Here is a 14188-nt window from a genome sequence, read left to right on the forward strand (position 1 = left end):
AATTTAAAGTGTTATTTCTATGAATAACGATTGATAAATAGGATATGTATGGAAATTGTATAAAATTGTTTAAAGCAGCTCAATGTTTTATTCATAAATAACTCATCTATAAATTTATCATACATAGTAAATTGGTTATTAGGAAATAAATAAATTTGCTAATAAAAACTGTTTTAAATAAATAGTGAAAAAAACTATGCAGGTTACAATAAAATATGAATAAGAAAACGTAATTTAAGCAAAAAATATAAAAAATAAATATTTAAAAATTAATAATAAAAACAAAGATATTTAATATTTCTCTGGCACAGATAACGTGAACTATTTTTATTTTCAACAAAAGTTTTATCTCCTTTTAAAACCAGAGTTATTAAGTTTAAGCTCTTCACTTTTTCCAGAAAATTCAAGTTATAATAGCAATTAACTGCTTTAAAAAATGTGCAAGTTTAGAAATTAAACCATCTAACAATCAATGAACATTCATAATAAATATCGTAAAATTAAAAAGTAACATTAAAAAAACCTTAATGTCAGAATTAGTTCACTTTTTACCACGTTTATATAAACTTGCCTTCGTGTATGTCTGTCCAGGTGGAATTTTGTAATCGATTTTAAACTAACTTCCCGACTAGCTACAAACTTCAAATTTAGCACACAGTTCAGAATTGGATGACAATGCATGAAAATGAAGAGAAAAAAGACATGCAAAGTAAATTAAAATTTTTAAAAAAAATTATTTTCGAGATTGTCTTTTGTTGTCTATTCCATTATTTCAAATTATTACGTGTCAGGTGAAAAGATTTTTGTTGTCGGAGTATTTTTATTGGCTGAAAAATCACGTGGCAGGATCCAGTTTTTCCTCATTCATTTCCAGATTGTTTTGGTTGTCATCAGCATAAAACTAATGAAAGTCGTAAAGGTATTGTTTTTCTATAAAGATTTTTGTATCCCTAATTTAAAATAAAAGTTCTATTACTTTAGTAGTGGTCTTGTAGAGGTCTTGACTACTCTTGACTAAGAAAAATAATCTAAATAAAAATATATATTTTTAGAAACCACGTTTTTTGTAGTGAAGAATAATAATTAAAAAATAATAATTTTTTAAAAATATAAAATAAAAATTAAAAAAATCATAGTTTAAAATAAAAATATTCAAAATAAAAAAATTTAAAATAAAAAGTAATATTTTTAAAAACCACGTTTTAGTAGTGGAGAATAATAATTAAGAAAAAAATTGAAAAACGAAAAACGTGGGGCGCATGAAATACATAACAGTACACATACATATACACTTTTCTTACTCATACACATGCACAGCCACATATACATACGCATATTTCGCATTCAGATACAATTACAATTACTGATATACATACACATATTCTCAAGAGCACACATACACACACTAATGTAACATTACTGTTATGTATTTCATGCGCCCCACGTTTTTCGCTTTTCAATTTTTTTCTTAATTATTATTCTCCACTACTAAAACGTGGTTTTTAAAAATATTACTTTTTATTTTAAATTTTTTCCTTTGTATTTAAAAAATAACAACCGATTGAATAGAGAGAATTATTTTAAGTAAGTAAGAAATATTCATGCGAATCTTAAAAAAGTTCTTGAATCAGATTAAATAAGTCGCCTACTGGTGGCTGAGTCAGCCAATCTGGTATACTCCCCATACAAGCTATCATCGAAGCTACCCTCCCTAAAATGCCCTCTTCTTGTTTCCATAGCACCAGACTGCTGTAGACTTTGTGGCAGTCAGAGTACCTATCGTAGACAAACAGTACATATTGATCATTACCTAGTTCTAAAATGAATACAAGTAAGATCATCAAAACTTAATGACATTCACGTTTATATTTTTTGTCCATCCAAGAGCTTCGGTTTTTTATTATTACAATTATTTTTGGTTTCTTTAATTGCTCTAATCCAAAGCTTCAAATTCTGTAATTAATTGTAAATCACAATTTTTCTATATGTAATTATTTTCATTTTTTTTAATTTGATCTGGTAGCCAAAAATTGTAATTACTATTAAACTTGTGTAGGATATCCCAATGTAAAATGTTTGAAATGAACAAAAATTCTTATAAGGCTAAAATTAATGGAAATTTTTTTAATGATTGAATATTAAGCCATTATAATGAAGGGTTTTAAAGTAATAGTCTTCCTTAATAAAGACCATATTTTTTATAAAATCACAAAAATAATGAGGTCTATGGCTTGAAAGAACTCAATTTAGCCCTAATTTCAGATTCACAAAACTATGAGAAGAACTGTTTATTAAAAGTTTAGTCTCCCTAATGTAGGAATTTAACTCGATGGAGTAAAAAGTCTTGTGTGGATATTAGTTCTCTTTATAGAAATGTACGGTATATTAGAAAACATGGGAACTGTCAAATATTCCAAGAAATTTTTATTGGATCAAAAATCTACATATATACTTGGGAAATATTTTCTAAAAATGCATCCAAATTTAACCACCCAACATTATCCTCAAGGGGTGTGATGAAGATTGATTTTTTATTGCTGATTCAGATTTTATCAAGAAGTACCTTGATTGGACCTACAGGTGTTTGCAAGTTGATTAACAAGTGGAGCTATAGGTAAAGCAAACATAGGATACATGTTCTTTAAAATAGAGATATATTAAGAAATATATCAAATGGATAGAATAAAATTGATTGGTTTCATATTTTGCAAATTATTAATTTTTTCTTTTAATAGAGCATGATCAAGTCTTGACCGAGTTGCCCCGATTAAGCATTCTACTAATGATGGAACTACTTTCTTGTTTCTTTTCTTCTTTCTTCCTTCTGCGCATTAAATTTGGGGCATTGTTTTTTCGTTTATTTCAATTTAGTTGATGCATGGTAGTCAGTTGTGTACTTTGGTTTTGGGATGTATTTTCAAGTAAACTTTTGAGCATTGTATTCTTGTGTATTAGTTTAAAATTTATACTTTTGTTTTTGTAAGTTGTATTGTCTTTTCTCTACCTGGACTTTGGTCAAAATCTTTGGGGTACAGAGAGAGCAACTTAGACATTTGTTGTGCTTTCTCGATAGAAAAGGTTTTGCATTTATGACTTCCGGGGCTGGTACCCCCTGACGACGTCAGATTCGGTTAGCATATTTTTCATTGTTTTTCTTTATTTATTCTTTTGGTTTATTTTCAAAAATTTCATTTAAAGCTAAATAAAAAGTTTTACAAAAAAAAATTATTTTGACACTTTTGAAACGTGAAATAAGAGTTGAATTCTGGGAGCAGGGGGAATTCCTCTTTCAGTTACAGAAATCAACAATTTTGAACACAAAAGATTCTTTAAGAATATACTACTCAAAATTTTATAATTTTATTAATCGAAACTTAAGCTTTGTTTAAAGCAAATTTGCATATTTTAATCTGAATTTATCCTAAAACTATTTTGCTGCTGTAAAGTTTAGAACAAAACACTGGAGGAGGGGTGTTGCGACTTTTTTTCATGAGCATGGGAGGGGGTTGTGATTTGCTTATTTTTGCTGACCAGGGGAAGGGGAGTGTAAAATTGCCAAAACTATGCTTATATAATATTTAAACCTTCTCAGGCCTCTATTTTTTTATTTTTTCAAATCAACATGTGCTTCTTGAGATATCACCTTTTTAAATAATTTGAACCCCATTTTCATTTTAAAATTTGTACAATTACTAGGTCATCAGTTTGCAATAACCTGTATATTAAATTAGGATACTTTTTTACTGGAAAGAGCAAATCTGCAATAAAATTCCTGTGTCAAATGGACAATTACAGCACATCATAAATTTTTTTATTTTCATACCTAACCTATTAGAAATTTTCCCCTGAAACCGAAAATCTGATTGTTTTTTGCGGCAAATGTTAATTTATTTAGTTATTAAACATTTAAATTGCCCCAAAAGGCCTCCGTAAGTGATGCAATCAAAAACGACCCCTGATTGGTTATGACGTCAAATGTGCCGAAGGGAAACGTGCCGTCTCCATCCGCTAAGGCTATTTCAATGCTCTTTTTGTTTTGATATCACCTATATCGTATGAACATCCTTTGTAAATTATCAGTAAAAATTTTGTGAATTAAATTTACGGTTCTGAGAGTGTGTGCAAAATGAAAGAAAGATTTTAAAACTTCAAACGTTGTTATTTATCATTAAAATATCTGAAGAAATGATTATGAATGATAAACTCTTTACAGCCAATCAACATTTCTTTTCGGCTGAAATCAGTGGTGTTAAAGTTCATAGAAAATACTATTTTATTCCATTTACTTTTAAATTAAAATTATGCTTCATTACAACCTAATTACATAATTAAAATAAGTCGCAGATTGGATAGAAATTTTATACATTTTGATATAGGATGAATGATTTTATAATTCGTTATTGCATTAAAACAAATCAGTATTTTCATAAATCTAGTCCATTGAAAAATATCAGTTCATCATCGTTACAATCTATGTGCTAATGATCAAAAATTCAAATAATGTTATTTAATGTTGTAATTTATTTATGTAATGTAATTATTATAATATGTAATTTATTTATTTATTACTAGAGTTGAAGGATTTTCTTTTTAAGCAAATATTTACTAATGCAGTTTATGTTATCTTTTTTTTTTTTTGTTTCACTATGCATTAAATATTTAAATACACATTAACGCTTATATTTATTATTCCCAGCTTAAATAGGAATTCCGTTACAGTTCAAAATTATTTTTATTTTTAAATTTATAAATTTTAATTCCGTTTTCTGCAATATAGTATTTATAAAGTATGGTTATTGTTAATTTCTCTCCTTATTTTTGCAAGCTATTTGTCAGTGCTTGCAATGAAGAATTCTAAAATAGTAAAATTAATACATTATACATTTTTAATTTAAAAAAAATTAATAAAATAGTTTTAAAAAAATATCAGGTTATGCATACGGTATAGCCGAAAACGTATCAACACTTTCAAAAATCTAGTCCATTGAAATATATCTGACCATCATCATCACCATAATCTAGTTATACTTAAAATTTCACTTAATTTCTCATTTATCCATATCTAATTAACTCATTTATCCACAAAATTTCAGCGAATATCATTAAGCTGGAAGTTTTTGTTTCACTAAAAAATAAAAAATTAACTTATACAAAATGGAAAGGAATTCTAATGCACATTCTTAATAATTTATTAAATAATTAAAAAATGAACAGTAATGTTGATATTTTTTCTCAATATTTTTATTTTTTGAGTAAATAGGAACTTTTCTATGGCGAAAATGTTTTTTATATGCATTTATGAAATTTTATTCCTATTTCTGCAATAAAGAACTAAATAAATGCATATGCTTGATTTCAAATACTTATAGCATAGATTAAGACAATTAAAGTAAAGTTAATAAAATCTGCAGGAATATATATATATATATATATATATATATATATTAAAGTTTTGCTGGGATCACAAGTTTTTTAAGAGGCTACTGCTGTGAAGACAATTACATGCTTTGAATTCACGCTAGAATAAATAGATAAAAATTATCAGTAACTTACGCTGTCCTACATTTTAAAATCTGAAACTATTTATTCTACATAAGAAATTGATCCAACATTTCTTTCACTTAAGATGAAAATATATCTTCCAAATGAACTTGAAGTATACATTAAAATTAAGATTATAGTTAAAAAATGAAAAAACGAAGTTATTTTGTATTTATAACGCATAATTTATAAGCAATACAATGCACTTTTTTCATTGAACTAAAAGATCTTAAATATTCCGAGCTAGAAAATTTCAAGTATTAACAATGTTTCAGTGGGTACCACTGAAATTTAACATTATAAAAATACGTTATATCAAATCCAAATTTTATTAAGCAATATTAAGGCGCAATTTTTTATACAGATAGCTTTAGACCATCTAAAATGGTTGGATTTAATTAGAAAATTTAAACGAAAGCAAGAACGTATTGGTTTTCACAGCACAGCTATTGTAAGCGAACGGCAGATGGACACGTGTGACGTCAGTTCGTGAATAATCACGTGACTCCCCGTTTCAGGCGAAAACGAAAGTAAGCGTTTTTTGATTGAAAGTAACTAAATAAATAGCCTTCTTAGAAAAGTAATAAAATGTTTTCTGGGAGTTTTGAGGGATTCTGAATGCATTAAAATTATAAAAAAATTTGACTGTAATTGTCCATTGAAGTTGTTCCCTTCCCACTTCACCCCCTGTGAGATTGTAGTCGAATTCAGTATCATTTTATGCATTTTAACATATTTCACTTGTGTGTTTTAAGATTTAAGACCCAGTATGTATCTCTCAAAATATTGTAAGCTTTCATACTTTTCAGACATATTGTATTAACTTACATTACTACTTTGTAGGCATTCTATTTAAAGCCATTTTCGTTCATAGATGTGCCACCAATTTTATTAACTTCTGCAGCCTGTTTTCAGTCGATATTTTTAGAATAAAGTAATTGAAAATTAAAGTAAATGACACAAGTAGAATTAATGAGTTGTTCTAATAATGTAAGTTTATTGAGCAAATTTCTGAAATTCATTCTGAAATGTCCATTGTAACATAAATAAATTTAGACAAGTTTTCATTTAAAAAAAAAAAAAGACCTTTTCAGCCTTTTTTTTTTTTTTTTTTTGAAAAAATTATGATTTAAACTCAAAGTGTGTGGCTTAATTTTGAGAACTAATTCATGAATGAATCATTTAAATAAAAAATATAAGTTACGTAGTGCTAATCTGTTAATTTTTTTTCCATAGTGTCTTTCATAGCATTAAAATTTTAAGCACTCTGCATTGAAAATTACTCTTTATTTGATTGCCTATTTGGAGAAAGTTATAACTTTAATACCACTTTAAAGAACGATGCATATTGAAAATTTTAATGTCATGTAAGTTAGTTTTCGCTGTGCTAATTTGTAAAACTTTCAATTAAATTAAATGGAAAAAAAATTACTGTAAAAAGTTACACACTTTTTAATATTAGAAACTAAACATTCCATTGTCGTTTTTTAAATAATGTAAATCAATATTCCTTTTATATATGGAGGAAAGTTGCCTAAAGTGTACCTTTTCCAAATTTAAATTTTTATCAAATATAAAAACATTTATATTTTTGCATATTTATGAAAACTTTAATAATTAAATACATTAAAATATTTTAACACTAGAATACAGTTATTGAGCTATTTTTATTATCTTTTGGTATTAACAATTGTGCAGTAAGTTCTGAAAATTAACAGTTTTCTCGAGGTTTACATGTGGTACGATTTAGGAAACCAGTTGCCTTACTTGAACCTCAAAAATATTTATTATTTATGAAAGTGAATAAGTTGAACATATGTAATAATAAAATAATATATATTTTTCAAAAAAAATTATAACTCGAAACAAGTATATTAGACATTATTTTAATTTACGTTTCGCAGTGCAAATTCGATATGCGATTGCTATTTCCAAAAAAGTTACAAGTTCAGCCGAAAGCACAGTTTTAAAATGTGAAAATATATGCTTTGCGTTGCAAAATTGTGAAATCTGTTCCCAGGATCCGTGCTGACTCAGGGGGTAGAGCGTCCGCCTTCCAATGAGGTGAACCGGTTTCGAATCAATCCATGGCTGGTCGATACGAATTCCGCATCCGGCTTGCACCGACCATAGTGCTGATGTAAAATATCCTCAGTGGTAGACGGCTCATGGGTTAGAGTTCCCTTGCCGTAATTTCCCTCTCCGTGAAACGCAAATGCGGGTTAGTTACATCAAAAAGTCCTCCACGTAGGCAAATTTCTCCCAATACTTGATTCTGGAGTTCACTTGTCTTCCTCATTGCATTCAAAATTGCCAGGCTACGGAGTTGAACATTACTAGTCGTAAACCTAAAAAATTGGGCCGGCTGTTCAACGATGGTTGTAAAATTTAAAAAATAAAATAAATCACTTCCCAAACATATCCACTGTGGTATTTAAAAACAAAAAGGAAAAACGTCATTTTGACTGGAATAGTCGAAAAAAGTAATTGCACGATTTTAAAAGTGTATGGCACTTTTTTAAAGTTTTTGGAAACCGGTTACCGTAAAAACAATTTCTTGTCTTAAAAACGATTTCGGGGTACTAATTCGTGAACATGATTTCTCTTCTGTAATATCGTTACAAATTTTTAACAAGAAAACTGAGCTTTCTACCAACATTTCTGAATAAAGTTATTACTCAAACTCATGATATCATTTAAAAAAACGACACACATATAAACTATTTTTATCTTAAAAATGTAGGTTTCGCGGTGCCAACTTACGAAATTCATTTCCGAATTACTCCTCATACCTGCAAGTTCTTAACTCGATTTTTGAATTCCATTTTGGGAAAAATTATAATTTGAACCGGAAGTTAGTAATAATATTTTAAAAAATGACGCAATCCGAAACAATTTATGCCTTATACTTTTTGCTGTGCGATTTTGTGATAAAAATTTTAAGAACTTTTGCTTACTTAGTTTATATTAAACTAACATTTTAAATATTGTGGAGATCTATAACTTCTGGGTTGATAGCTCGGATATTAAAAGTTACGACGCATCTTAATTTTAAAACAAAAAAGGAAAACGACTTTCAGATGTCATTTTTTAGAACAATAACAGTTGAAACCCGAGGTTTGCAATTCTAAATAAAAAACTGATATTGTGTTCTGGATGCTAAAATATTTAGATCAAATTATGCAACTGTTCACTAACTCAAATCACTTAAGTAAAATGATTAACCTGATACGAATACCTTTTATAAATCGCTTTGCCTATCTTTAAAACGTGCACGATATATTCATCTGTATTTCTTCTAAGGTGTATCGTGAAAAATGCTTTTAAAGTTATTATTATCCCTTAAAATAAGTTTTCCTTAATCCTTTTAAAAATAAGATCTTAATAGAAAAGCGGTTGATATTTTGAACATCTCGTTGCTAATTGATGTCTATTTTGCTATGTCTACTTATGTTTTTAAGAGTATCAAACATTTTTTAATCGCAATTATAATTATTATTTTATAATTGTCAAAGCAATTTTGAATCGAAAGGTGCAAATTTTGTACGACATCGGTCTAATAGTTATTCAAAAATCAGAACAAAACCAGCTTTTTTGAAATTTTTTTCATCAGAGGGTATTTGACCGATTTCATTCAAATTTTGTATTTTATCATTTAAAGTTACACAATTTAAAATGATATAAAAATTTGTATACCTTACAAGCCACAAAATTTTCTACTATTGTTAAACAAAATAATAAATAATTATTGAAAAAGTATATTTTTTGGGGAAATTATCTTTGTATAACGAATTTTATAGCTCATACATTAAAAATTATGTGCTGAAAAAGTTTGTCAATTCCGAATTTGTTTTGAAGATATTTGTATTCACAATTATGATTTCGGTTTTAAATCAATGTCAATACATATTGTAGCCACCTAAAAGCACATTTCTTGTTGCTTTGCATTTATCTCGCGAATATTAAATACATTATAAACTTACTTTGAATTGTATAGTCACGCTAAATCTGACAGTATGACAGGGTTTACTTTATACAGAAAAGAAAAAAAAAAAGAATAGCATCGCTTTCGCCTGCTACAACCCAGTTTCCTCCTCTTACTTTGTCGCTTATATTTTTGCCTAAGACTGTTTTATTACACAGTTTTTGAAAAGTATGCAATGTTTATAATTTGCGCATAATTGCTGATACGGCTTCTTGTATCATTCTTTTCTTGTGTCGTCAATTTCTTTCTTTCTTTTTTCTTCAAACAATCAAATATTTTCTCTATTTTTGAAAATATAGATTGCCGTAATCAGGGTGAAATAGACGAAATTTCTTTGATCTATGTACGATTCATTTCAGAAAATATTTATTGGCTTAAATTTATTGTGATTAGGTAGTGGCAATTTATGTAATTGCCTGGTTAATATTTTGGAAAACATAATCATAGAAATCACACGAACATTATTTCATTGTTCTCAAAAACTAAGCATTAAATTATATATGTAATAAATAATTTCTTGAGTTAAAATATGTTATTAAATTTTAAATAGTAAATCAAAATTGTTGAGAAATTATTTTTCTTTGTAAAGTTTCTGATTGACAACTCGAAGAAATTGTAAAATTTAGGTAGAAACTGGAAAGAGTTAAATTTGAGTAGTGACGCTTGTTTAATTTTTAATCCTATATGATGCATGAAAATTCCAATTTAAAATTAAAACAGTCTAAAAAGTATAACTTTTTTTTAGAAAAACATTTTTTCCTTAAGAAAGGATGTAAGTTGAACGTCAGTCCAATAAAAAGAGAAAGTAGGTCTTTCCCTACCTTACGATTGGTTTATTTCATTTAGCACTATGACTAGAAACATATGTTTAATCTCTCTAATGTTCTTTTATGTTTACTTTTTTTTTATTTATTTATATAGTTTTTCATTATTTATGTGTTTATTTTTTGCCTTTAGAAAATTCCAAGTTTTAACAATTTTAAGCTATTAATTATATTCTTCATTTTCGCTTTATTTTTAGTTACATTATTTTTAGAATAAATTAGGTTTAAAACGACCTTGTTTTATTTATTATTTTTATTTATTCAGTTGCAAAAATTATTTAAACAAAATTTTATATTTTTTAAACAAAATTTAAATATTATTAAATGAAAATGCTTTTTTGAAATTTCAAGCCAGGATTTTATTGAATGAAACACAGTTCAAAATATGAATTGTTTCCACCAAAATCGAATAAAAAACCCATGTTCGTATCGAAATCAGCTAAAACAAATTTTACATTTTCGCAATTACAAAGATTAAGATGCACCCAAAAATGAAAAAATTCGTATAATTATCAACAGTTCTTGTCAGAAAGATTTCCAAAAATTAAGAATGGAGATGGAATTGATTGGGTAGGTTTCATTATATAGCTCTAACATACCATTAAAAATAAATCTTGATTATTCTTTGCCATTCGTATTTACACCGAAAGATGGCGCCTTTTTTAATAAAGAGTAAGGAGATTGTGAATGAGTCACAGAAGGTATGTTGCAGAGAAACAAACATCCAGGAGAAACTTTCCCTTTCGTCGAAATAAAGCGTGAAACATCACATCAGAAGGATTTCTACCAAGTAATATGTTTCGAATAATAATATTTTTACGCGTGAGTTTTACTTTTAATGTAATGTCCATTGCAATTTATTCATATTGAATTTAAAAGTTTTGTTTGAAAATTGTATAATTTCGTGAATTTATCATAAAAACTTTTAAACTTACATCCTATGATACTTATCTAAACTTGTTGCAAAATTGCTAAAGTATTCAATTTAAATTAATGCAAAATTATTTTTTAAATCTTTTTTATATTCCTCCAAAAAACAAATTATTATTAAAGTAACTCGATATTAAAGTAACCATTTATTATTTTTAACTTGGTGCAATACTCATGAAAATTTATTTAAAATCGTAAATTAAAAAAAGTTTTTCCGTTTAAGAATGTGATTTAGAGAAAAAAAGAAAAAAAAGCGTATTCTAACTCTTTTGCAATCCATCATTGATTAAAACTCTAAAAGTTAAATTTTCTTAGAATTATGGGAAATGTTTAGTACTGTTTTGAAAAAAAATTTCATTTTAATTAAAATTAAGCCATAAAATTACACTTATATGTTCTAATTATAATTCCACTTACTTCAGCGATCACTTCGTGCTTTACAGATCAGTTATGTTTGAAATAAAGCTTTATTTCCTCTTAATCTGAATAAAAATAACATTGTTTATAAAAATAAAAAGAAGATTTAAAAAATAGTAATATTTATATATAAAAATTATATGTATGAAACTGAAATTAAATTACTGAGTAAGCTAATTAATTAACAGAAACTTTAAAGAAACAAAAACACTATCGAAAACTGTCAAACCCCTAAAAATTAAAATGAGATTAAAAACTTCAAAATTAGTTTTCTGAAACTTTTAGAAGTTTCTAAAAATCTCCTTACAACTTCTCTTTGTTTCCTCTAGAAATTAAACTGATTTTGATTTTTTCCCGCCTTTCTCACAAATAATTCGATAGTTTTTTATATCGTTTTTGTTTTTCCTTACTTTAATACTGATTTTCAAGTCCTAATGTGTGTAGTTTGTTTTTACTTTATTTATTTTATTACTCATCGCAAAATAATCTGTATAATGTGATTTTAAGAGAGAGAAAAAGTTTTGTTAGTGGCTTTCAACCGCAGTTTTTTTTGTTCGAATTTTGCCGAAATTCACTTGCATTCCACTTAGTACTTTCTTAAATTGAATTTGAAAATTACAAGCACTTGAATTATTTAAATATTCTGTCTATCCAAAAAGTGAATGCCATTTAAATTGTGCTTAATTGTCTATATTCAATCATATGTATTACGAGTCCTTAAAACCTGTTTCTTGTTAGTGAATCGCATTCAAAGGCATAAAACTTGGCAAATTTAATAACGAATGTTAAAATTTTTCATAACTTATTCATAATAAGCATTCGTAACATTTTAATATAATCATATATTAAAATTTTCATGAACAGTTATGGTTTAAAAAATAACGATGATAAATAAATTAATCTACGCATTAAAAGTATTAATTATTTAATACACAGTAATAGTCTTAAAAATGGCGATAAATAAATTAAACCACACATTTTATTCTTTTACAACTATTGAAAGGCCAGTGTGATGGCTAAAATTCGACAACTTTATGAGTAAAGGAACTTTCTAAGAAACACATCTGTAAAAAATTGAAATTTCGCTGTTGAACGATCTTATTTGACTGACCAACATTCATTTTTTAATGTTATCAAATGTTAGAGATCTCAGGAGATAAAATTATTAAAGGATATTCGAGTGTTTTTTAAGTGGAAGATAGTTCCAAGTGCATTTGGTAACAAATAATCAATGATAAGTAATCTTATAATTCGGTATCAATTGTGCAAAACCTATGACTGAAGTGTTAGGAATTTCGACAATTTTAAGCTTGAGGACAAAATATAATGGAAAGGCTTAACCTTTATTTCTCATTGCCGATGCATTAACTTTAAAACTATTTATTCAAACTAACCAAAAGGTCGCTTAGAACCTTTATACATCTAACTCTTTAATTAAAACATAACTTACATCAATATTCAAATTCTTATTTACGACATGCCGCAGATCTTTGTCACAGTAAAAAGATTTACTAATATATTAATTTAATTAAAAGTATATGAAGGCTTCCTATTTTTATCTGAAATGCAATAAATTATTTATAAATGGTAATAAAGTTTTATTTATGATCATTTCATTAATATGTAAACATATAATGATATTTGCAGGGAATATAACTTTTAAGCATTGCTTATAAAATGATATAAATTATTCTGTCACTATAAAATAGTTCACATTAATATTGTTTATAATATTTTTTAAAAAGGAGACGACATTCCAATTCTATTGATATGGATAGTAGTATTAGGAAAGAACTTAATAAAAAAGAACGCAATAATTCTTTACATTTATATTATGCAGCTTGGGGAAAATGAAAAGAATAACCAGCTTGGCTCACTTATTGGCATGTTACGTGATATTACTTATTGTTTGAACATTTTTGTTGTAACCATTTTTCAAATTTCTTATTCTTTTATTTACCTAGCCCACATTTCCATTTTTAGATACCGGAAAATATTTATATATATTTTAAAACTATGGAAAATATCATTACAATCGGGTACCTCACTCAAAAATATTCGATAATTACTTTTACAAATTTAGTTATTTAAACTTTTTTCTTCTTCCAGCAATGTCTCGTTGCAGACGATAAATGAATAATAATTTTTAATATTATTTCTTTGTGCATTCCATGTGTGCGAAATTTGAACAAACATTCGTGAGGAACTATTTACTTTCAAGTAGATTAAAACTTTATCACAAACTATATTTTGTCTATTTTAGTTTTATTACTTTTCAAAACTAAGAACTACTTAATTTTTTTGCTGTATTTTTATAATAGATGGTTATGATGCGTATTGTAATTGGGTACTTGTTGTGCAAAAAGAAGTAAAGTAATTATACCTAACTATGTGATTTAATTTAAATATAACTGCATATCAGTAAGTGACATCACGCGTGTGTGTCGTACCTGATTAACTTCTTAATTGACAAATGTTACGAATTAACTAC

At 26.8% G+C, this 14188-nt stretch overlaps 1 protein-coding gene across 1 annotated transcript in view; it reads left to right on the plus strand.

Annotated features, from left to right (window-relative positions):
• The first annotated feature begins 11044 nt into the window (after window positions 1-11044).
• The window catches only part of LOC107448858 (LIM domain transcription factor LMO4-B), a 28772-nt gene continuing 25628 nt past the window's right edge, over window positions 11045-14188 (plus strand). Inside the window, exon 1 of the mRNA XM_016064212.4 lies at window positions 11045-11140. The gene's annotated coding sequence lies outside the window, so the exon portion shown is untranslated. The remainder of the gene's footprint in view (window positions 11141-14188) is intronic.

Source organism: Parasteatoda tepidariorum, chromosome 8, assembly GCF_982258835.1.
Source record: "Parasteatoda tepidariorum strain Cologne lab strain chromosome 8, Ptep-v5.0, whole genome shotgun sequence".
NCBI lineage: Eukaryota > Metazoa > Arthropoda > Arachnida > Araneae > Theridiidae > Parasteatoda > Parasteatoda tepidariorum.